We start from the raw sequence: 23076 nt of genomic DNA, 5'->3' as shown, positions 1-23076 counted from the left end.
GCCTCAGAGGCTTCTTAATGGAGAGGAGACATCAGTGGTCTTCTCTTTCTAACTGTTCTGAAAGTGCCTTTATAGTGAACACATATTATGACCCCACTGCCATCAAAACTGACAGAATGCTGATTTCTAGTTTGCCTGAAGATGGAAATCTCAAATGCAAATTAGAAAGCACATACTCCTTTGCAGGCAGCCCCAGTTTTCTTTATTCAGAAGTCGTCCACTTGAACATCTTCAAATTCCAAAAATCCAATTCATCTTAAATGCATTTTAACTATGTTTAAATTAAAACAGTTAAGTAAGTAATCAGCTTTTCTCTCCAAGCTGAGTTGTTAGCTATGTGATCATGTGTGAATTAATGAACCTCTCTATGCCTCATTTGCCTCTTCTATGAAATAGAGATTATAATGGTTCCTCCCTTACAGGGCTCATGTGAGAATTCAGTGATGCAGGTACAGGGCCCGGGAAAAGTGATTCTCAGTACATGCCAGTGTAGGGGTGTCGGTGTCATTTCCACAGCATCTTGAGTGTGCAAAGAAGTTAACTTCTTTTACTTCGACCATAACCAATCTGCTCATTATCCCACCCTCTATTAGCTGTTTATTGAGTGTAAAAACTGACTTTTATTCTTCTGTGATTGAAAGTGTAATCTGCTTCAAATGTTACATGGTCCCTTTAGCTTGTGTTCATCTTCTCGGTATAAAATGTCTCTCTCATGGATTCTCTGACCTTCCCTGCTTCTCTCCTGAAGATGGAATGTCGGGGTGTGCAAAGGAGGCTACATGTGTTTCTGACCCGAGAAAAGGGTACTCTGGCCTCAGGCTGGTTTTCAGAAGCTCACGGGCAGCACATGCTGGCCTCTGGGCTGATGTCTGCAGCTGGTCCTGCCTCCTGCCGTTCTGAACCTGTTGTCAGTTGTTTGGACTCGGGCGATATTCCCTGGGAGCACTGGCCATCTCCCTCCAGCTGCCACAGCCCCCGCTAGGCTGTCATTGGCTGTAGACACATGAGTCTCTGCCCTGTCTTCCTCCAGCACCAGTCTTGGCTGTTCATCCCCTGGTTTCTGTTGTGAAGGTTCTTCACCAACCATTCCCCCTGTAATGGCCCCATAGCCAGCATACGTGGGCTCTAAGTGTCTACAGGATGTGCAAACTGAGAGAGGCCAAGTACAAATGAAATTCAGAGCCTCCCTCTGCCTGCTACACCTGTCAATGGGCAATGGGAGAGGACGAAGAAATTACAGTGGTCATAGGAGTAGCCTCTCCTGTTACGTGGGAGGTTCCCTTATCTCCACCCCTTCTCCCCACCACAGAGGGATGCCTGAAAGAAATACCTGGGGAGGAGGTTCCCAGGAGGGGCCAGACTTCTTGATCTCCTGCTAGAGAGGTCAGAGAAATGAGATTTGAAATTTCACTGTAGCTCCAACATAATACATACGAGTTACATATTTTTATAGAGATGTTTCTATTTACCAAATGGGGATTATAGTGTGCATTCTGTTTTATTATTAATGCATGATTATCAAAGTTAAATAGTTAGATTCTTTATAAGAATTATAAATTAAGAGCTTTTTCTGCAGCTGAATAAGGAAGACTGCCAAATAATAACCAAAAACTAAGTAGTAAAAACTCAAATTTATGAGAAAATAATAAGCTCAAAGAGGCTTGAAATTTTATTACATAAAATTGATACATTTAAAATAATAGGTCTAATGTATAATTAAGTTACATAACATAAATTAAATATACCCCCATGAACACCATATTCTTATGAACTAGAACATCGCCAATTGTGTACAGCTCCCTGAATGCTCTTACCTAATTCTGCCTCGTTCCCAGAGCTAACTACAATCCTGAATTTTATTTAACATTCCCTACATTTGCATGTATCTCTAAATATTATATGGTTTCATTTTGCTTGTCCTTAAGCTTTGTAAAAATATGACTATACTACAACTTACTTATCCTTTATTTTTTGCATGGAAAAACATTTTTGTCCAGTATTTTTTTTATTATATTGCTGCTATGAATATTCCTATAAGGGTACATTTGCAAGATTTTTATCTAAGGCATATATTTAGAAGTAGAATTTCGTGGTCATATATTGTGCAAATAAATAATGCTCCCCCCCCAAAAAAAAATAATTGTGTTCATTTACCAGCAATGTGTGAGAGTTCCCATGCTTCACGTTTTCATTTATCCTTGATATCCTTAAAATCAGATTCTTGTTTTTCCCAATATAATGCCTATACAAGGGCATCTCATTATGATCTTAATTTGCCTATCTCTGATTTCTAATGAGACTGATGATTTTTTCATATGGTTGGGCAATTTGTATTTCCTCTTCTGTGAGATACCTGTTTGTGTATTTGTGCCCATTTTTCTATTGGTTTCTTTTTCTTATAGATTTATAGGGATCGTTTATATATTCTAGATACTAATCTTTTGTTGGTTATATGTAGTAAAGATATTTCTTCCCAATCTCGGAAGTCTTTTTACTTTCTTCATATTGTATTTTGATGACCAGAAGTTCTTAAATGAAATATAATAAATGACGTACATTTTATGTCTCTTACATGTTGTGTCTTGTTTAAGAAGTTTTTGCCTCTCCCAAGTCAAACAGATCTTTTCATATGTGTTCTTCTAAAGTCTAAAGGTTTCATTATTCATAGTCAACTTTATTTCCATCTGAGCTTAATAATTTTAATTGCATGTATTAATTTTTTTTAACATATACTCAGTTTTACAAGCTGTATTCATTAAGCAGTCTTTCCTCTTGAATATGAGTGTCACCTCTTCGCAAAATGTGACATCCATATATTGAGGTTACTTTCTTCACTGGCTAATTGACTGTTTGGGAACCAAAACTCTAGTCTTAATTATCACAAACAATAAGCTTTTGGTATTTGATAGGATAAGTCTTTCCAACTTAGACAATTGGACATTTATTTTTCATATAAATTTTAGAATTAGTTTATCAACTTCTTCAGAAATAAAAAACATTCTTCTAATTTGATTAGAAATGCACTGATTCTATAAGATTCTTTAAATCCTTTTTTATTGGATTGACAATGGGAAATTATTATTTTTAAATATTGTTTTTAAGAAGTATTAACATGATATATCTCCATTTATTTGTCCATTTCAGTATCTTTCAGCTAAGTTTTAAAAGTTTCTTCAAAAAGTTCAATGCATTTTTAGTTAGTTTATGCCTAAGTACCTATATTTTTGTTGTAGTTATCAGTGTACTCTTCCAAAAGTTATAGTCTTCAACTGTTTTGTTGTAGGGATATAGTAATCCATTTGATTTCTGTTTTGTTTTTTACTTATATCCAGCTACCTACTAAACTCTCTTAGTAACTTGAATCATTGCCTATAGATTCTTTAGATTTTCTGTGTAATGAATCAAATAGTCTGTGAATAGTTGAATATAAACTGTGTTATTGTCTGACTCCTGATTTTAATGGAAAGGCACTTAAGAATATTCTTCGCTGTTTGTTTGGACAGATACCCTTTATTAGATTTCAGAACATGCCTTCCTAACTCTCAATTCCTAAGACAGTTTATCATAAGGAGATGCCAAGCTCTAAAAAAAGCTTTTGCTACCTTTATTGAGGTAATAACATTTTCCCCCTTTAATCTATTAATGCTGTGAATTATATAGGGACAGTTTCTAATGAAAAACCACCTTTGAATCTCTGAACTAGATCCAAAATGATCATGATAAAATAATGATCATGACCTTCTATATAGTCAGTTCAAGCCTGACTAGGAATTTTTTAAATCCTCGCTCATGTGTGAGATATGTATAATTTATTTGTCTGTGCTTTCTCTGTCTGTGGGTTTATGTTTCTCATCAGTTTTGGAAAATTATCGGTCCTCATCTCTTCAAATGTTGCCTTTTACCTGCTGGAATTTGTGTTAAATATGAATATAAGTAGGATATCATAAGTGACTTGAAAATTTATTTTATTAATTAGTTTGTACATTTTTTTCCCTGAAAAAATAATCAGATAAGGAATAATTTTTAAATAATTCATTTTGTATCCTTAAAGAAAGTATTTTGGACTCTCTACTGAAAATATTCAGTCCTTAGAACTTGAGGCTTAATGGTGAGATCATTGTAAGATAATTTTTTAACTCTTTGAACTAGTTAATGTGCCAATTACTGACAGAGATATTTCTTAATTTTAAGCCACTCAAATTTGCATTCAAGAACAAAACATAGGTGTTAATAAACAAATACTTCAGTGATAACATCAAAAATATTTAAAGAGTTATTTCACATGATAAATAAAAACATTTAAGTTTTTCAAACCACAATGCTAAGATGGGTTGAATTTAAAAGCTCATCAAGAACATCAGGAAATGTTCAGTAAGTCTATAGACCACAAGAAGCAAGACTTTCTAACCTCAGTATTCAAAGTTAATTTATGCTCATTGACACTTTTCACTTTATTTCATAGTCAAAGAAAAATTTCAAATAGGTAAATAAAGAATGGAGAAACTCTGAGAAGAAATACCAACAGTTGTATAGAATATCAGCTTGGGCCATACAAATACTACAAATGTGCTTTCACAGAAATTTAAAACAATTGAATACTTATACTAACACTTTAACTTGTAATTAAAATTAATTTAGATTTGATTAAAGAATTTAAGGTAGGAATTGAACTCATTCCACTGAAAGCATAGCTGCCAACGGTTTCAGCTCCTGAGTTTGCCCAGGTGTGCTCATTTTTAATTACCTAAGATGCATGTATACCTGAGGCAAGCACTTTATTTACATGTGCAGTACATTTCTTTATAAGTAATTACAGCATGGGTTTCCCACACCTATTAATCAAACTTTGTCAATTATTCTTCAAGTAAAGTTCATACAAAGAACCTGGTAATAAAATACAATTTATTGTCAAATAACTGTCTATACCAATTTTAGGAATATAGTTGAAACATCCTAATCTAACTTCTCCATTTGTAAATCTACTAAGGGCACATACTGTAAATATATATCACAGACATTGGCACATGTTATTAATATATCAAGAAAAATTTGAGAAATATAACTTATTTTAAGAAGGATTTTTTAATGTATCTTTATTGTTGGAAGTATTGCATATATCCTTCCATTTTTCCCCCATTGACACCCTCCTCCCCACTCTCCCCATACCCTCCTTCACTGCACTGTTGTCTGTGCCCACTGGTTATGCATATAGGCATATAAGTTCTTTGGTTTATCTCTTCCCACCACCCCCCTTCCCTTTGAGGTTTGTCAGTCTGTTCCCTACTTCCATGTCTCTAGATCTATTTTATTCATCAGTTTAATTTGTTCATTAGACTCCACATATAAGTGACATCATGTGATACTTGCCTTTCTCTGACTGGTTTATTTCACTCAGCAAAATACTCTCTAGGTCCTTCCATGTCATCTCAAAGGGTAAGAGATCTTTCTTTTTTACAGCTGCATAGTATTCCACTGTGTATATGTACCACAGCTTTTTTATCCACTCATCTACTGATAGACACTTGGGCTGTTTCCAGATCTTAGCTATTGTAAATGGTGCTGCTATGAACATAGGGGTGCATATATTCTTTCTGATTGGTATTTCAGGCTTCTTATGATATATTCCTAGAAGTGGAATCACTGAGTCAAATGGCAGTCCCATTTTTAATTTTTGAGGAAACACCATATTGTTCCCCATAGTGGCTGCACCAGTCTGCATTCCCACCAGCAGTGTACTAGAGTCCCCTTTTCTCCACACCCTCACCAACACTTGTTATTTGATGATTTGTTGATGGCAGCCGTTCTTGTAGGTGTGAGGTGATACCTCATAGTCTTTTTAATTTACATCTCTCTGAGGATTAGTGATGTTGAGCGTTTTTTCATATGTCTCTTGGCCATTTGAATGTCCTGTTTGGAGAAGTATCTATTCAGGTCCTCTGCTCATTTTTAATTGGATTCCATGTCTTCATTTTGTTGAGTTGTATGAGTACTTTATATATTTTGGAAATTAAACCCTTATTCGATGTATCATTGGCAAATATGTTCTTTCATGCAGTGAGTTCCCTTTTCACTTTGATGCTGGTTTATTTTGCTATTCAGAAGCTTTTTAGTTTAATGTAGTCCCATTTCTTAATTTTTTTTCTTTGTTTCTCTTGCCCTTGGCTATGTATCGGTGAAAATTCTGCTGCATGTGATGTCTGAGATTTTGCTGCCTACATTTTCTTCTAGAATTTTTATGGATTCATGAGTCACATTTAAGCCTTTCATCCATTTTGAGTTTATTCTTGTGTATGGTGTAAGTTGGTGGTCTAGTTTAATTTTTTTTGCATGTACCTGTCGAATTTTTCCCTTCACCATTTATTAAAGAGATTGTCTTTGCTCCATTGTATGCTCTTGCCTCTTTTGCCAAATATTAATTGAGCATAATGTCTTGGGTCAATTTCTGGGTTCTCTGTTCTGTTCCATTGATCTATATACCTGTTCTTGTGCCAGTACCAAGCTTTTTTATTACAATGGCTTTGTAGTATAACCTGATATCCAGTATTGTGATCCCTCCAACTTTGCTCTTCTTTTTCAAGAGTGCTGTGGCTATTTGGGGACTATTTTGGTTTCATATAAACTTTTGAAGTATTAGTTCTACATCTGTAAAATATACCATTGGTATTTTAATAAGGATTGCATTGAATCTGTAGATTGCTTTGGGTAGTATGAACATTTACATGGTGTTGATTCTTCCAATCCATGAGCATGGTATATGTTTTCAAAACTTATTTTTAAAATTATTACAAGCACAACCATTTTTTTATCAGTCAAAGTCCAGTCAAGCAGTAGAAACTATATTAATTATTTCACAAAGGAAGTTTAAGTAAAGAATGGTTAATTGTGTATTAGAAAACTAAAAGGACAAAAAGGAGGCACTGATGGATTATAGATGTAATGACTCTAGGAAGTAGCTGAAACCTCTAGGGTAGGTAGCAAAAGATGAAGGACTGTAAGGAATAGGAAAACCTAAAGCTGGGACTCAGACCTCTAAGGAGGGTAACCAGCCAGCTGGTGGTGATGTCTCTTAGGGGGTCTGATTATGCTGTTCTAGTTGTGTGGAAAAACTACAAACTATACACAACTGTTGTGCTGAAGTTTATTGTCACTAGAGGGAGAGCTGTTGTCATTGGTACTACTACTAAGTTGCTAAAATGACAAGTAAGTAAAACAAGGAACAAGTCCATCCTCCTCCTCCGTCATCCCAGTTTCTCTCAGACACACCGAGTTCGGGGTCTGACACATGGCTGCCTGTCAAAAGAGAAATGTTAACATCAGAATTACAAAGCAGAATATAGAAAAGTGGGCCCACAGCTGAAAGTCAAGAGCTTAAACATTTCAAATAAAGCAGTTGTTTATTTTTTCCAACTCACTTTCAGTATCATTTCCTCCAGAAAGCTTCCCCTGGTACCTAGCAGAGTACCAGGTTCCCAACTGGCACTGGATAAATGTTCTTGAAAGACTGAATGAAGAATGATTTGATTTTAAAAGCGAACAGTTCAGTCAGTTCTCATCATCAGAATTATACCTGTATAAATTGGAAATTAAAAGAAGTGGAGGAAATATCTTAGAAGTGGAGGAAATACTTTAATGTATCTGAAAAGCAATCATTCTGTAATTAGTTATGTTTTGAGGAATCAATTTTGATTCACTTGGAGACATACTTCCAAATGAGTTTCTCCATGAAACTTATAAGTACAAAATTTGTAGCTGTGACCAATAAATAAATAAAACTGTATTTCCACTAACTAAATTTGAAAGGAATCCTTGATGAATCATTCAAACAAAATGTATTTTCTGACTGAAAATAATCTTGAAGGCTTTTTTTCACAGAAGGATCAAATTGGGGTGTCCACTTTTATAAATGCAACATCTGTCGACTTAGGGTTTTAATAAGCAATCTCCAATGTCACACACATACAAATGAAGAAACTTATTTTCTTGCATTCAAATTTTCCCTTTCATGGCAATAAAATAGGTCATCGTTGCCTTTGTTTACAAAGGAAGCAGTTTTTCCCTTATTGGCATTTCTCATTACTTCAGTATCATAACTGAGCACTATGGATGAAATTAATTAGCTCTGTTTGCCTTTCCATAAATAAATTTTTCTAAGAATGGCATATATCTTAATGTAGTCAAGTACCTTGGTGATACTGTCAAAAGAAATTAAAGAAAAAAGAAATGCTCCCGGATTGAGCCTGAGTAAACTACATTAAATAAGAGTAAAAAATTTAAAAATAAAGACTTCACAAAGAAAATAGATTATGCAATCATGGAGCAAACCCCAGAGAATATTCTTCAGCTGTAAATAGGGATTGTGAATCACCCACAAATACTAACAAAAATTGTATTCAGAGTAATCAAATTCAAACTGAAATCTTCCTGACTTACTGAACCAGTACTATCTGGATGTATTATCTGAAATTGAATTACTAGAAAACAGTTATTTGATTTCAGGTTTTACAACAAACCAAAACTAAAAGAATGAAAATGCTAAGGGGAAATATAATGAAAGAAGGATGAAAAGCGTATTGGGGGGGGGGGTAAAAAAGTGAGGGTGGCCAGAGGAGCGTCACTCGGAAAGCAACATTTTAATAAAAACTTAAAGAAGACAAGGGAGAGAACTGTGCAGATACCTGGACAGAAGATTGTTATAGACGGAGAGTAGAGGAAAAATGCAAGCAGCGAAGATGAGAGCAGGCACAAGGTGGATGTCGAGAAGACTGGCATGGCTAGACCAGATTAGGTGAGGAGAGAAGCTGATAAATGATTTGGGAGTGGGATGGGGTGGGGTGGGGAATGACGTGGAATCTCATAAGACCTTGTAAGGATTTGGGCTTTTCTCCTGAGTAAAATTGAAGCTGTTTGGAAGGTTTTGAACAAGTAGAATCCCTGGCCTGACTTACGTTGTTACATTGTGTTACGTGACATGACATGCCATGACATGACTTTGCTGTGTGGAGAATAGTTGGAAAGTGGGGCAAGGTGGAATTACAGAGACCAATTAGGAAGTTATTGCAATAATATAGGCAAGAAATGATAGTGTCCTGGATTGAGGAAGTAACAGTGAGGTGGTAAGAAGGAGTTGGTTTCTGGGTAAACTTGAAAGAGATAGGCCAGAAGTAGGATCTGAACTTGTCAATTAGGGACACCCGCTTTTAAAAAATAATACAACACTAGGAACACTAATTAAGTACAAAAGTGAATGTTTGCTCAATGAAAACAGAAACCATGAATTTTAAATTACGAATTTAAATTAACGAAATACAATTTTGAAAAGCTGATAAATTCCATAAACAGCATTAAATCCAGGAAAATAACATGATACACATTTATGATGCTCTTTGCCCCACACCCCCAGCCCCCACATTTTGGCTTCATGCTCTTTGACAGTCTTTTCATAGGACAAATACTTTGTAATACCCTTTCTATGGAGATAATAGAAAAATAATCCAATCTTTTCTCTACCATGGATTTTATTGCTGCTAGTACAGAAACATTCATTTCAGCTTTACAATTTTCATTGTTACACCTTGTAAAATTTTAGGGTTGTTGTCAAATTTGGGAAAACCTGCGGCTCAGTACCTTTTAAGCCTTGTCTCTCCTCCTCCACATAATACTTGTGGTGCTAAGAACCAATGGCCCTGTTCATGTCTCAATATGTCCTCTGGCCCTGTACTTTCATGTCCTGATGGTCAGGGGAGTTGGCACAATGAACAGTGGGAGTATATCTAGAAGCCTTGTCTACACTAGATGGCTAGCAACAAGTTATATGCAGGCATGACTGCAAACCATATAAATACATTCCACTAAACCTATAATAAAGGCATTTCCATGCAACTTCCTTTTACCCAGCATCCCAAATGCCTGTGATGTGAGGGAAATTACAATAGAGAGGAAGTCAGGATAGAAATTATAGTTAAAATATTTCACATTTACTCAACATTCCAGGCCTAAGCAGATACCTATATTCCTGTTGCTGAACTGTAACAAATGACCACAAAGTTAGTGGCTTAAAACAATACAAATGTGTTATCTTACAGACTGGAGGTCAGAAGTCCTAAAATCAGGGTGTCACCATGGCTTTGCTCCTTATCTAGGGGTCATGGGAGAATCTGTTCCTTGCCTTTTCCGGCTTCTGGGGGCTGCCTACCTTCACTGGTTGGTGGCCTCTTTCTCACATCACTTCAGTTTCTGGATCTATTGTTCCGTCTCCTCATCTGGCTCCACTTCCAGCATCACGTCTTTCTCTGGCTTCTTGAGCCACTTGTCTCCCTCTTAGAAGGACATTTGTGATTATATTGGGACACCCCCACCAAGATAATACAAGATAATCTCTCTATCTCAAGATCCTTACCTTAATCATATATGAAAATACTCTCGTACCCTGTAAGGTAACATATTCACAGGGGTTCTGGGGCTCAGGAGGGTGACATCTTTGGAAGTCCCGTATTCAGCCTACCACAGTCTGGCCTCTGCCCCCAAAGATTCCTCTCTGACCCACATGAAAATGCACTTGTTCCAACTCAAGTTCCCCAGAAGTCCCATCCATTAAGACATCAACTCAAGCACAAAATTTCATCTAAATCTCATCAACTCAAAGTCCCAAACTTCATCATCGCAAGCATCTAAATTAGTCAGGGGTAATGTTCTGAGTATGGTCTATCCTGGGCATAATCCCTCCTATCTGTAGACCTGTGAAACTAGAAAATAGTTCATCTGTTTTTAAAATACAATTGTGCACTAACAGGTATAGGCATTTCCAGATTTAAAAAAAAAAAAAAAAAGTTTAATGGAAGGACCAAAAGAATGCTTTGAACCATTGCTCAGAACAAATTTCAAAATTGAACCAAGCAAATTCCATTAAGTTTCAGGCCTTGGAATAACATTTGTGGCTCAAGACACAGATGTTATTGCTCCGGGCCTGTGGCTCCTGAGTCATCCTTCCTTTTCCATTCTGCAGCTGAGTACATTTACCAACCTGTTCCCTACCTATAAAATTTTAGGAGTCTGGTGGTCTTCTTCTATTTTGTCCTCTCTCTGTCCCTTTCAACTTATGATGGTAATGTTTCTGTTGATACAACAATCTTAAGAGCCTTGTGGGTATCTCGTGTATATCTTGAGGATTTCTCCACTGCACAAGAGGTTCCTCCACAGATCTTTCCTGGATAATTCCATCTGTATTCCTGGCTTCTTTTAAGATGTCTGACAGGTTTCTTGAGACACATACCCCTTCAGAACCTTTGTGATAATGATTGAATTCTCTGACCTTTTAACCTTTATAAGGCTCTAGCAAAAGATTGCCCAGATGTACCCTTGACTTTCTTTCCTGGCGGTGAATCTCCCAATTTTAGCATCTTTTTCAATCTTGAAAGGATAAGACTTTCCCAAATCAAGTCGTGGTTACTGTTTGTTTAACAGTTCTCTCAACTTATCTCTTTCCTCTTGCACATCATTATAATCAGCAGTTAGAAACCAGGCTACACTTTGAAAACTGTACTTGGAAATCTCTTCTGTCTGAATGTTCTATCCATTAGTAAAAGGGGGGTTTTAAAATCTTTTACTATTTTTATGTTGTTGTCTATTTCTCCCATCAGTTGTTTCAATGTTTGCTTTGTATATTTGAATTTTCTGATATTGTATCATTATAATACTTAGAAATATATCTTCTTGAATAATTGAGCATTTCATTATTGTACCATTTGTTATCCTTTGATAGTATTTAAAGTTTATTTTGTTGGATATTAATAGGGCTGCCCCTGTTCCCTTTTGTTTACTATTTGCATGAAATATCCCATTCAGCTATGAGTGTCATTAAATCTCAGTTGGGTCTCTGTAGACAGCATATAGTTGGGTTTCTCCTTAACCATTCAGTAAAAAAGAAGAAAAAGAAGAAGGAAAATAAAAACAAAAGACAAGGCTCTATGTATTTTGATTGGAAAGTTTAATCCATTTACACTTAAAGTAATTCTTGATCTGGAATAACTTACTATCACCATTTTATTAAATGTTTTGTGTCTGCTTTGTAGCTCTTCTGTCTTTTTCCTCTGGCTGTCTTTCTTTGTGCTTTGTTGATTTTTTTTTTTTTAGTGACGTTTTGATTTTTTTTTTTTTCCTTATTTTGAATTTTTCGTCAGGTAATTCATATGCCTCCATTGTTTTGCATTGTTTTTGAAAATTTGTTTTGTTTCTTTGTTTGTGCCTTATTTCCCTATTTTTTAATGTTCTGTGACATTTTGTTTTGTTGTCTGCATACCTGCAAAACACCTCCCTTTCCCACATTTTACAAACTAACTCCGAACAGGAGAAGACTTTCACCAGTCACTTCAGCTAGAGATTCCAGGGACAAGAGATATAGCTTTCAAAGAAAAGCTCAGAAGTTCTAGTCTGTAAATCTTATGCCTATTATGTATCCAAGTGGAGAAATATCAAGAAGACTGTTAACTATGAGTCTGGGCAGAAGTACAGAAAAATACATTTAATAAATACAAGTATATAGACATAATTTAAAACCATGTGACTAGATGTGATTACCAAAGCAAAGAGTATAAACAAAACATAAAAGCAACAATTTATAGAGACTATAATTGTGTACAATGATACAAGTAGAATCACTCTGGTAAAATGAGGAAGGGTTCTGGTACCTAACGACCTCCTTCCATTTCTCGTGGCTCCACAGAACACCGTTCTATGTATTAACAAGCTCAATTAACAATTGGGACATATGGAAGACAGAATTCCAAGATGGTCCCTAAGATCTGTGTCTCCTGGAATACAGATGTCTCTTCCCAGTTTTTGATCAAACAGGAAATGCTGCTGTGAAGTGATTTGCGGGTATAATTAAAGTCCCCAGTCAGCTGACCGTGGGCAGGTACACTGGGTGAATCTGATCTAATTAGGTTATTCCTTCAAAGATAAGGACCCTTCTTAGTTAGAGAGATTGGAAGTGTGAGAGGGCTTATGGAAAGAGCCATATTTCAGGGAATGTCATTGGCCTCTAGGACCTGAGAGTGATCCCAGCAAGGAAACACCTGACCGCAAGCAAGGAAACAGGGACCTCCAGCCCCGAAGAAGGGAATCCTGCCACAGCCATGTGCGCCTACAGGAGGGCTACAAACCCCAGATGATGCAGCTTAGCCAACACCACAGTGTTGCCTTTGGAAACCTCAAACAGAGAACATAATCACACCATACCCTGACTTCCAACCTTCAGAACTCTTGGGTATTGGTTTAAGCTACTAAGCTTTCAGTTATTTGTTACACAGCATTAACAAAACTAATACGGCTATATTTTATCCATTGCTCTTGCAAAGATTAGAACACACTAGATAACTGAAAGGATTGGTAAGACTCCAAAGAACATATTCGCGTAAGGCTGTCAGTAAAGGTAAACGATATAGTACCACAGGGAAAAGAGAATTCAGGAAATATCAGGAGCTAAAGCCTTCCACGTCCAGTTTTCCAACGTCCTTCTTATGTAAACAAGGATATGCTTCATCTCTGCATAAAACCACCAGGATTTACATGACGAATATTAGTTTCAGGAGAGCTCCCTAAAAGTTTCTTGTTGGGTCTTTCATGCCCTTTGTACACATTACCAAGTCAGGATATTTAACTGGTGATGACAGGCATTATCCCCACCAGGAGATTTTCAAACTTGAAATTGTACATTACACATCTTTAATTAGCCACCACCCTTATCTTGGCAAAGAGTCAGTACCAGATTCATAGGCTTTCCCAGAGAGAAGTTTAGAGCTGAACCACCCCAAATGTAACATAATTCTATGCCACACTGTTCTTTTTCCCTTCCCCTACTTTCCTCTCCCTGAGTTCCCAGACAGGATACTACAGATTGGCTGTGGTGAATGAGCAGTCTGCTGCCCATGCTGGGTAGTCAGTGCTGGGGTAGCTACCTGCAGTGAGGTGCTCCGGTTAAGTTCTGAAGTCTAAAGAGTGTTTCTCAACCACCATCTCTTCTAGCCATGGTCAGGGGATTCTTAGGGGCTAAAGCTATACTTGCCATCACGTTGCAGAGGAAGAATTACTAATGAGGATAAACACATTATAGAATTTCACTGCTGTATCAACCTAAAGTGAGCTGGAATACTGCCTTCTGCTCTGTCTGACCCTACCACTCATGTTAGAAGCCCGTTAGAAGCACATCTTTATGGAGCAGTCCCAGCTAGTGAAATAATTCGAACGACCCTTTCACTGGGGTCGCCTAAGACCATCGGAAAACACATATTCCCTATGGCGATTCATAACAGTAGCAAAATTACAGTTATGAAGTAGCAACAAAAATAATTTTATGGTTGGGGGTCACCACAACATGAGGAACTGTATTAAAGGGTCGCGGCATTAGGAAGGTTGAGAACCACTGGTCTAGAAGTTCTCCAGTTGTTCCTTACGGACTAACTATGGCCTGTTTTGCTTCCAGTACCTGCTTTTCCAAGCCTGGAAATTTTCTTTGTTTAAATTGTTAAAATGTTTATATTGCTCTTTAGTTGTAATACAGAAGAATAAAAAGAAAAAGGAGAAACATTCCCTTCAGCAGCCTCGCAGTCCCATTCCCCATGGGTAAGCAGAGTTTAGTGCCGGTTACCCAGTTCTTTTCTATGCATATACAAACATGCGCATGTGCATTTCTCCCTTAAGATTGTATCATGGACACTGTACATCTCCTGTTCACTCTTAAAAGTTATTAGAGGTGTTCTACAGTGGGCATTACATTATATATTAAATCTATAACCTGTTGATGGACATCTACGTTTTTTCCAATATTTTGCTATTTCAATAATGCAATGACTAATGTTTGACACATACATGCAAATATTTGCAAAGAATGGCTTCTGGGGTAGAATGGTTGGATCGTTGAATGTGCATATTTTACTTCAATAGACACTGCAGTTTTTTCTCTCAAAAACAGTATTAATTTACATGAGCTTATGGAACTCATTGGAGAGACCAAGAAATTTTGACTTCCCAGAGGGACCCTTTTCTGTTGGTATTAAGCCACAAGTGATTGGCATTGAGTATTTTTTACAAATACAATTAAATCTACTTTGTATCTCCTACAAAATTCTCTATCTCTGTATCTCTAAGTCTTCTCAGTTTTACCCTTTCCTGTTTACTAGCAGCAACATTTTGTCCCTTTTATTTGTTTTCAGTTTTGCTCTTGTTTTGTCATTTCAATGGAACTTGGAGATAGATGAGAGATAAAACCATTTTGACATCTGAGTCAACTTGCTGTTTATCACCATCTGTTTATACTAGGTCTATGTAGGTTCTCTGCAAGTACAACAGATACAAAGATGAATAAAACATAAATTTTACCTTTTATAAATTCAAGTCTGCTAAGAGTTATGCAAATGATAACACCACAATTAACAGAAAAAAAAGTGAATTGATGGATGGATAGATGATAGTCAGATAGATAGATTATAGATAGATAGGTAGATAGATGATAGATAGATAGATAGATAGATAGATAGATAGATAGATAGATAGATGATAGATAGATTATAGATAGATAGGTAGATAGATAGATAGATAGATATAGATAGATAGATGATAGATAGATAGATAGATAGATAGATAGATAGATAGATAGATAGATAGATAGATAGATAATAAGAGACCTGAAGAGTGATTTTTGGGGCAGGGGAGACAGAGAGGTTTACAGTAAGGAAAGACTTGAAAGCTAAGCAGGGGAGAATAAAGAGCCGGTAGCTATAGAGGGATGAAGCAGAAGGGTAGGTTTGCTGAGCTTGAAGTAGTTAGATATGGCTGGGTACAGATTCTTTTATAGGATAAAGGAAGGCAAGATTAGAAAAATAAACTGAAGCAAAGGTTTTAGAGTCTTTGAATGTCATGTTAAAAATGTGCTACTTTTTTTATGAATTACAGAGAGCCTGAAAAATTTTAAGCAGGAAAATAACTTATTCAAGCCCATATTTCAAATTTTACCTCTGATATGAAGGATAAATTAATCACTCAATCAACAATTTTTATTGATAGCCTACTGTGTGTCAGAAATTATGATCGGAGCTAGAACTGTAATAGGAACAAATTAAAAACAGTGATAAGTGACAGTTATTATAATAGATTTGGAAACAGATTAAATAGCCAGAATGGAAAAATAAACACAGAAGAAATGAAGGAAAAAAGGATGGATTCAAGAAATAAAGAACTTACAAAGAGAGGGAGATAAAAGGGAGAAAATCAGTTATGTTGATTTTCGTTATAATTGGGATGATTTGGTGGGTGATGTTGTTATTAATTGGAGTAAGAGGAATAGAGGAGGAGAGGGAAGTTGAGTAGGAAATGGTAGAGGTTCTGAACACACTGAGTTTCAATTACCTTTGGAACATGTAGGTAGAAATGTCTAAAAGATAGTTAGAAATACGGATCTGAAAGTTAGTAAATGTGACCGAGCTAGAGATAGAGGCTTAAGATTCTCTGGCATGCAAATGAATAATAATAGAGCAAAATGTAAAGATCAGAAGGGGGATTGTGGAAAATAATGCAACAAATATGGAAAGTTTTACAAACTCCATATTGTGGTAATTGGAACAATTGAACAATGCTACTAAATCTAACCAGAATTCAGGTTTCACCAAAAAATTGGTCCCTCTTTTTCAACATCGTTTCCCAGAACCTAGAATGTTTTCAAACATGTGATAGGTTTTCAGTAAATATTCATTCCTTGTCTGGATATATTTATTATTAGTCTCAGACATATGCATTTGTTATAGGGGTGTATTAGGTGATGACTTTTTCCGATGAAGCCTCACAACCCTCTTCAGTAGCCACACAATCCAGAAGAATTTGGGTGCCTGCTCTTTAACTCTATAAAAACATTTTTTAAAAAGTTTCTTTTTTAAATTTATTGCTCAAATAAAACTCCAATAGTCATTACTTTTTAAATGTTCAACCAGTTGATTTTACAGAATAGTTACTATTGTTCCCCATTCCAGAGGCACATCTTATATTATCTTAATAAGAGAAATAGAAGTTTATGAAAATAGTTATAGTTAATATGGAGAAAATACAAAAAGAACACGCACCTGTGGTAAAGTTCCCAAGGGTCCAGAACTGCATTATTCGTTTTTAGACACCTCCAATGACGTCTGTGATTGTCAACAGTGACAATCTTCTCATATGCTTAACGCGGTGCCAACAGAGCAGAGAAAACCCCAGAGGTGCCTAGTTCTCCTCTAAGCCATGGAGCCCTCCAAGTGAGAACAGAAACCATCTCTCCTAATCAGTCAACAGAAATGTTCCGAGCTCCTGCTGAATGCCAGGCCCCGCACAGCATTCCGAGAAAGTTACAAAGGTAGGAAACCTGCTAGTGCCTTCACGAAGTGTGAGCTTGTTGGGGGCACAAGGCACGGAAAGTGGTATAAAGTGTCAAATGAGGTGTCCAAGGAATGCATGCTACTCTCCTAAGATCTGTCCTGTCTAAAGTGTCTGCCTAAATCCATAAAACTATAAGGAAAAGAAAAGTTATCCTTCTTAGACGCTTCACTGGGCCAAATTTTAGTGTTTCCTGTTCTCTGTACTCACAGCTTACCTCCCTGCTTCTATGTCCTTATTTGTTCTAATGCTTCCTTCTGGAATACCTTTGCTTTCCCTCATCCTCCTTGTATACTGCATTGCAGTTTGTAACTCTTACTCTTCCTCAAGGCCCAGCTCAAATGCAGTAGTTTCTCAAAAAGAAAGAAAGAAATGATCTTTCCCTCCTATCATCCCACTATAAAGAGATCTCCACAGCACCCATTACTTTCTTTGTTATGCCACAGTTGTCCCTACCCACATAGGTGCATGATCACTACACACACGCATCCATTCTCCCTCCCTACTGCTTGGTGAATATTGTCCATAGAGGGATTTGAACCCCTCAGAACCCAGTGAAGTGAACTTGTGGTTTCAGTGCATCTAGTACTGTTGACTCTTTCCATCCTCTGTGGTCCATGAAACCATCTCACAAGCCTGTTCTATTTTTTAATGCAATAATTACATTATATCTGATTTTTGTCGTGATTAATCACCTACCCTAACTAGGATATGGACTCCTTGAGGACAAAGAATCTGTGTACTCATCTTAGTAACCCTTATGTCCAAGCAGTGTATATTAAGGAAGCTTCCTCAAATTACCATTAACAATTATTAAATATTTAGGTTTCTGGGTCATACTTCCAGAAATTCTAATTCAGTGAGTTTCTTATGGAGCCTGGGAACCTACATTTTTTAAAACTCCCCAGATGATTCTTAACTACAGTAAATTTGAAAATGGTCACCAGCTAATAAATATATATGAATGAATGCTGACTTTTTTTTCTCTCCTAAGTCATTGCAGTATAAGAAAAAGACATGTGACCACCTAATCTTATGTATATGGCCCAGCTATTTGAATACAGCAGATTCGCAAACACTGTGGAATTTATGTATGTTGATAGGATGACTAATGGCTGGTGTAAAAAAAAAAAAAAAACAACTTTCCCTAAAGCATAGAATTTGCTGGGCCCTGAAGAATGAGCTTGATTTGGATAGGTGGGGAGGAGAGAGAGCCTCCTGGCCAGGAGCGTGATGTGATCATAGGAAGACATGGGGATGAGGAAACTCAAGCAGAGTGAAGGCTGGTGATTAGATTAGTTTAATAAGAGCAAAGGTCCTGGTGGCAGAGGAATGAGAGATGAGTCTGCCTCCCCACTTATAAAATAAACCTTTGTTCGTGGAACTCTCATTTTCATTTTAATTTAATAAAAGCAAAAATAAGTGGTTTTGATGTGATTAATGACCAACATGGGAGCAACAGCGCTGACTTGGCGAGCGTCCACCTCCATGGCATGTGCAGAAGCACAAGATTTAGTGCAGAATTAACCTGCCCAAGCATCTGTTCACAACTCCATATGAAGAAGAAAAAAATAGACCAAAGCATATGTTACAAGTTGAAGTCTGGGCAGCTTTTTTTTTTTTTTTTCATATCATGTTGGTAGAAATTGACATTTTTAGCAAAATTTCTTACTGACTTGCTATTGGAATTTGAGTGTTAAATAACCATAATAATAATAATAATAAAGCAAATTTTTTTAAAGCATTCTGTTCACACATGAAAAATAGATTAACTTGTTGCAGATAATAAATTTGCAGATAAAATATCTCCCTTTGGTCTTGTGAAATAGCCAGCTTCAACCTATACATCTATAATTAATCAACTTGGACATTCGTTCATTCATCAATCTGGCATATAGTTATTAGCAATTTACTAATAGGTTGCAAAACACTGTACAGAAAATGTTAGTGGTAAAGTACCATATGCATGACACAAATTGAAAGATGTATTCCTACCTGGAAGAGAAGTTGATATGGAGTGACTAATTTTAAAAGCTTATTATTTATTCATTTATTCAACAGCTACTAGATGAAAGAATGTGGCTCCAAGACTTTGCTTTATTTTCTGTTCTATCGCCCACACTGAGCACTGTGTTTGAGATATGTTCAATGGTCAGTAATATCTGCTGGATGAATACATTTATTGATCTCTGTGTCAGGCTCTCATATACAGAAGCCAAGGGAAAACAGAGATCGTCCCTCCCCTCATGGAGTTTATAGTCTAGTGAGGAAAGCAAATGTTAATCAAGTGTAGTCAGAAATGTAAAATTCCGGCCATGATAAGTGTTTAGGAACTTCTAAAGGAGTTTGGCCAAATATCTTTCTGAAGGAGAAATCTAAAGATCTTGAATTGAAGTTTAAAGGATGAGTGGACGGAAGCTAACGAGGCAAAGAGAAGAAGGCGGGGCGCTTTAGGCAGACGGGCAAGAAGGAGTCTCAAATGTGGGTAGGAATCTAGGTAGTGAAGGTGGAAGGATGGAATGACAACTCTTAGGGAGCTCTAGAATTAAAAATATTAGACAAGGACGCCCTGGCCGGTTTGGCTCAATGCTTAGAGCATCAGCTTGTGTACCAGAGAGACCTGGGTTCGGTTCCCGTACCTCGGTTGCAGTTGGTTGGAGTTGTGTGGGTGGCAACCACTCGATGTGTCTCTCTCACATCAATGTTTATCTCTCTTTTTATCTCCCTCTCTCCCTCCTGCTCTATCTGAGAATAAATGCAAAAATGTCCTAGGGTGAGGAGTAAATAAATACATAAAATAAAATAAAAATATTAGACAAGGTTATATAGGTAAAGAAACATCTTATTTAAAGTTGCTGCAATACAAATTGGTTTGAGTTACAGCCTCAAAACTTATTGCTAATTTGTAATATAAAAGAAAAATGTGTCTGATAAAGCATACTAAATTTTTTGCAGTGAAAAGCAAAACAATTGAGCATGTAATTTCAAATTACATAACCTTGATCTTTGTAGATTGCACCAATAATTGTAATTTTACTAAATTACATAGTAACAATTAGCCCTCAAATGGGGTTAATAAAGGAATCAACACAGTTTCATAAGAATAATTTGGGTGTACTGATGTAGAACTATATTGACGGATTAATATACCCTGGCAAACAGCTCATTCAACTGTTGTATAAAACTAATATGAAATATGTAATTTATTAGTGTAGCTCATATTATAGAATTTGTGCAGAGAAAAATAAACCTGAGATTTTTAAAGAGCTTTAAAGCACATGTGGAAACAATGAAATGTTAAAATCTGATCAAAGAAATCGTTTACTTCATTCTCTCACTAGTTATTATACTCAGGTAGACTAATGTTATTTTCCTCAATTCACTTTGGTTTTTCTCTGGCCTGTATACTACTATAATTTTACCTCAGTACTTATCTCTAGATCCAATTTCTCTTCATTACCTTGTGTCTACATTTTGTCTGCAATCAAATTGTAATGTTCTTGAGTTTTCCCTCTCCCACAAGCACGTGCCCCTAAATCCCATGAGCTTGGCACTTGGTAAGTACTTGTTATATTTTCAGAAGTGGCCAGTTAGAGTATTTACAAATCAATACTATGTTTTACTAAAATGAGACATATTATAAGTTACTAGGTTCAGATTATTATTATTTAGATAATAAGTGTTAAAGTAACCAGGTTTAGAGATAAATGTTGTAGAATGTTATATTTTCTTTACCAGTTTATATGATTTATGTGAGATATGATAAAAGAAATATAATAAATATCCAGTGATATGTATGCCATTGGTGTTGTGATTTGATCCTTGAGAATAAATGTATAAATGGGAAAAAAATTAGAATGTATTATAAAAGTAGAAGATGAAATATTGAGAAGTAATAAATAAAACAAACTAACATTAAAGAATCTGAAAATAAAGATATGCAAAATTAATAACTTGAGTTCTACTTAAAATAACCCATAGAAATCTAATAACGTTGAAAAGTATTTGTGTCCCCATGATGTGAAACACACAGAGGATTATTAATGACCTAACATTACTATGCAGTGAAGTCAAGTAGGATAAGTATAAGGGTTTCCACTTCTCTAATGAGAAAATTAAAACCCAGCAAGATAAAATCCACTCATAACAAAATCTTTTTTTTTTCCATTTCGCAAATATTTATTAAGGCTTCACGAGGCTAAGTGGTGGGATACAATGGTGATGACTTAGTTTTAGCATTTCCTAACTGCTGCAAATCGCAGACAGGATGTCTTTGGAACCCAAATACGAATGGGTCTTGTCTTATCTCCATTCTTGCCAGCTACTAATGAGTTCCTCTTGCTACCAAACACATAAAAAATGTTCTTCACATGGAAAGAGTTACAATTTTTAATGTAGTTCCTCACTTACACTAAACAAATTTAAGATACTAACAAGGTATAATGATCTGCCTTATCATTTTTTACTTTCATGCAGAATGATAATGCACGCACACCTGACAATTCAGTCTCTTACTTGATGCAGCTCTTACTGTTTAACAGACTGGTGACGTTAATTTCTGTGTTGTTTCCTGTCCAAGTAATGGGGCATTATACAGTTTAATAGAAAACTAATTACCTTATATACCAGATATTGTTTTTTCAAAGAATTTGAATTCTGAATTACATTGCAATTACTCTGAGTAGAGCAGTTTTGTGATTCAGAAGGCACTTCAGTTTTGTACTACATCTTTATGACCTTCAAGGGTCACTGCTGGATATTTTGCAGCAGACACACAGCTAAGTGTCAGGGATTCAAAAATGTAAGCCCTGTCCCAGAAGCTCACATTAGTGAGTCTGGAGCTAACCATTTAAAGAGATTTCAAGTTATTGATTTGCCACATAAACTTTCACTGTATTAAATACATAAAACCCAATAATGTTATCATCAAATAGTAATACAAAGAGAATTTTCCCAGTACCTATAGAAAATAAGAATAATGCTACATGTAGGTTCTTATATACATCATAGCAGTTTTATTAAAAACATTTCTCACTAATCTGCATTAGGGGGTTGACTAACAGTGATAAATAAAAAATAGTGACTCAGATTTGTGTTTCATTCAATGAGACATCTATATTGTAAAAAATATTTGATACAGAAGAAAGAAAACAGTTTTAGATATTTTCAGAGATTAGCTCATAAGAATGTGGACAGTGTAGAATATGATGTATCAAACTATATGTGTGTGTTTTCAACATTTCAAAATTTAATAAGAGATAAGGAATTAGATATGCCATTGAAATTATATATGTCACTGTAATTATAATTTGCACTAATGAACACCCATACACCACCCAAAAATTTCAGAATTTAAAATTATATTGGCAGCTGCATATTTTTTTCTCTATCTTGAGGGAAAGGGGGGATGGCTGAGGTAGAAGAGGGTAAAGGAGGATAAATGGTAATGGAAAGAGACTTGGCTTGAAATGATGTATTATAGAACTGCATACCTGTAACCTATACAATTTTATTAACCAATGTCATCCCAATAAATTCAATAAACTAAAATAAAGAAAGTACTTACAACCATAAAATTTCCTTTAATTAACTGGGCTTTCATGTCAGTTTTTCATTTCTGCATTTAATATTATATTTTCTTCCCTGATCTGCTTTATTTCTGACTTTAGCAGCTGAGTACTA

General features: G+C 35.9%; 1 protein-coding gene across 2 annotated transcripts in view; it reads left to right on the top strand.

Annotated features, from left to right (window-relative positions):
* Positions 1-23076, top strand: part of LRRC7 (leucine rich repeat containing 7) — a 460161-nt gene that overhangs the window by 300012 nt on the left and 137073 nt on the right. The window lies entirely within an intron of this gene.

Source organism: Molossus molossus, unplaced genomic scaffold, assembly GCF_014108415.1.
Source record: "Molossus molossus isolate mMolMol1 unplaced genomic scaffold, mMolMol1.p scaffold_m16_p_12, whole genome shotgun sequence".
In the NCBI taxonomy this organism is placed as follows: domain Eukaryota; kingdom Metazoa; phylum Chordata; class Mammalia; order Chiroptera; family Molossidae; genus Molossus; species Molossus molossus.
This window is presented reverse-complemented; position numbering and strand designations above follow the sequence as displayed.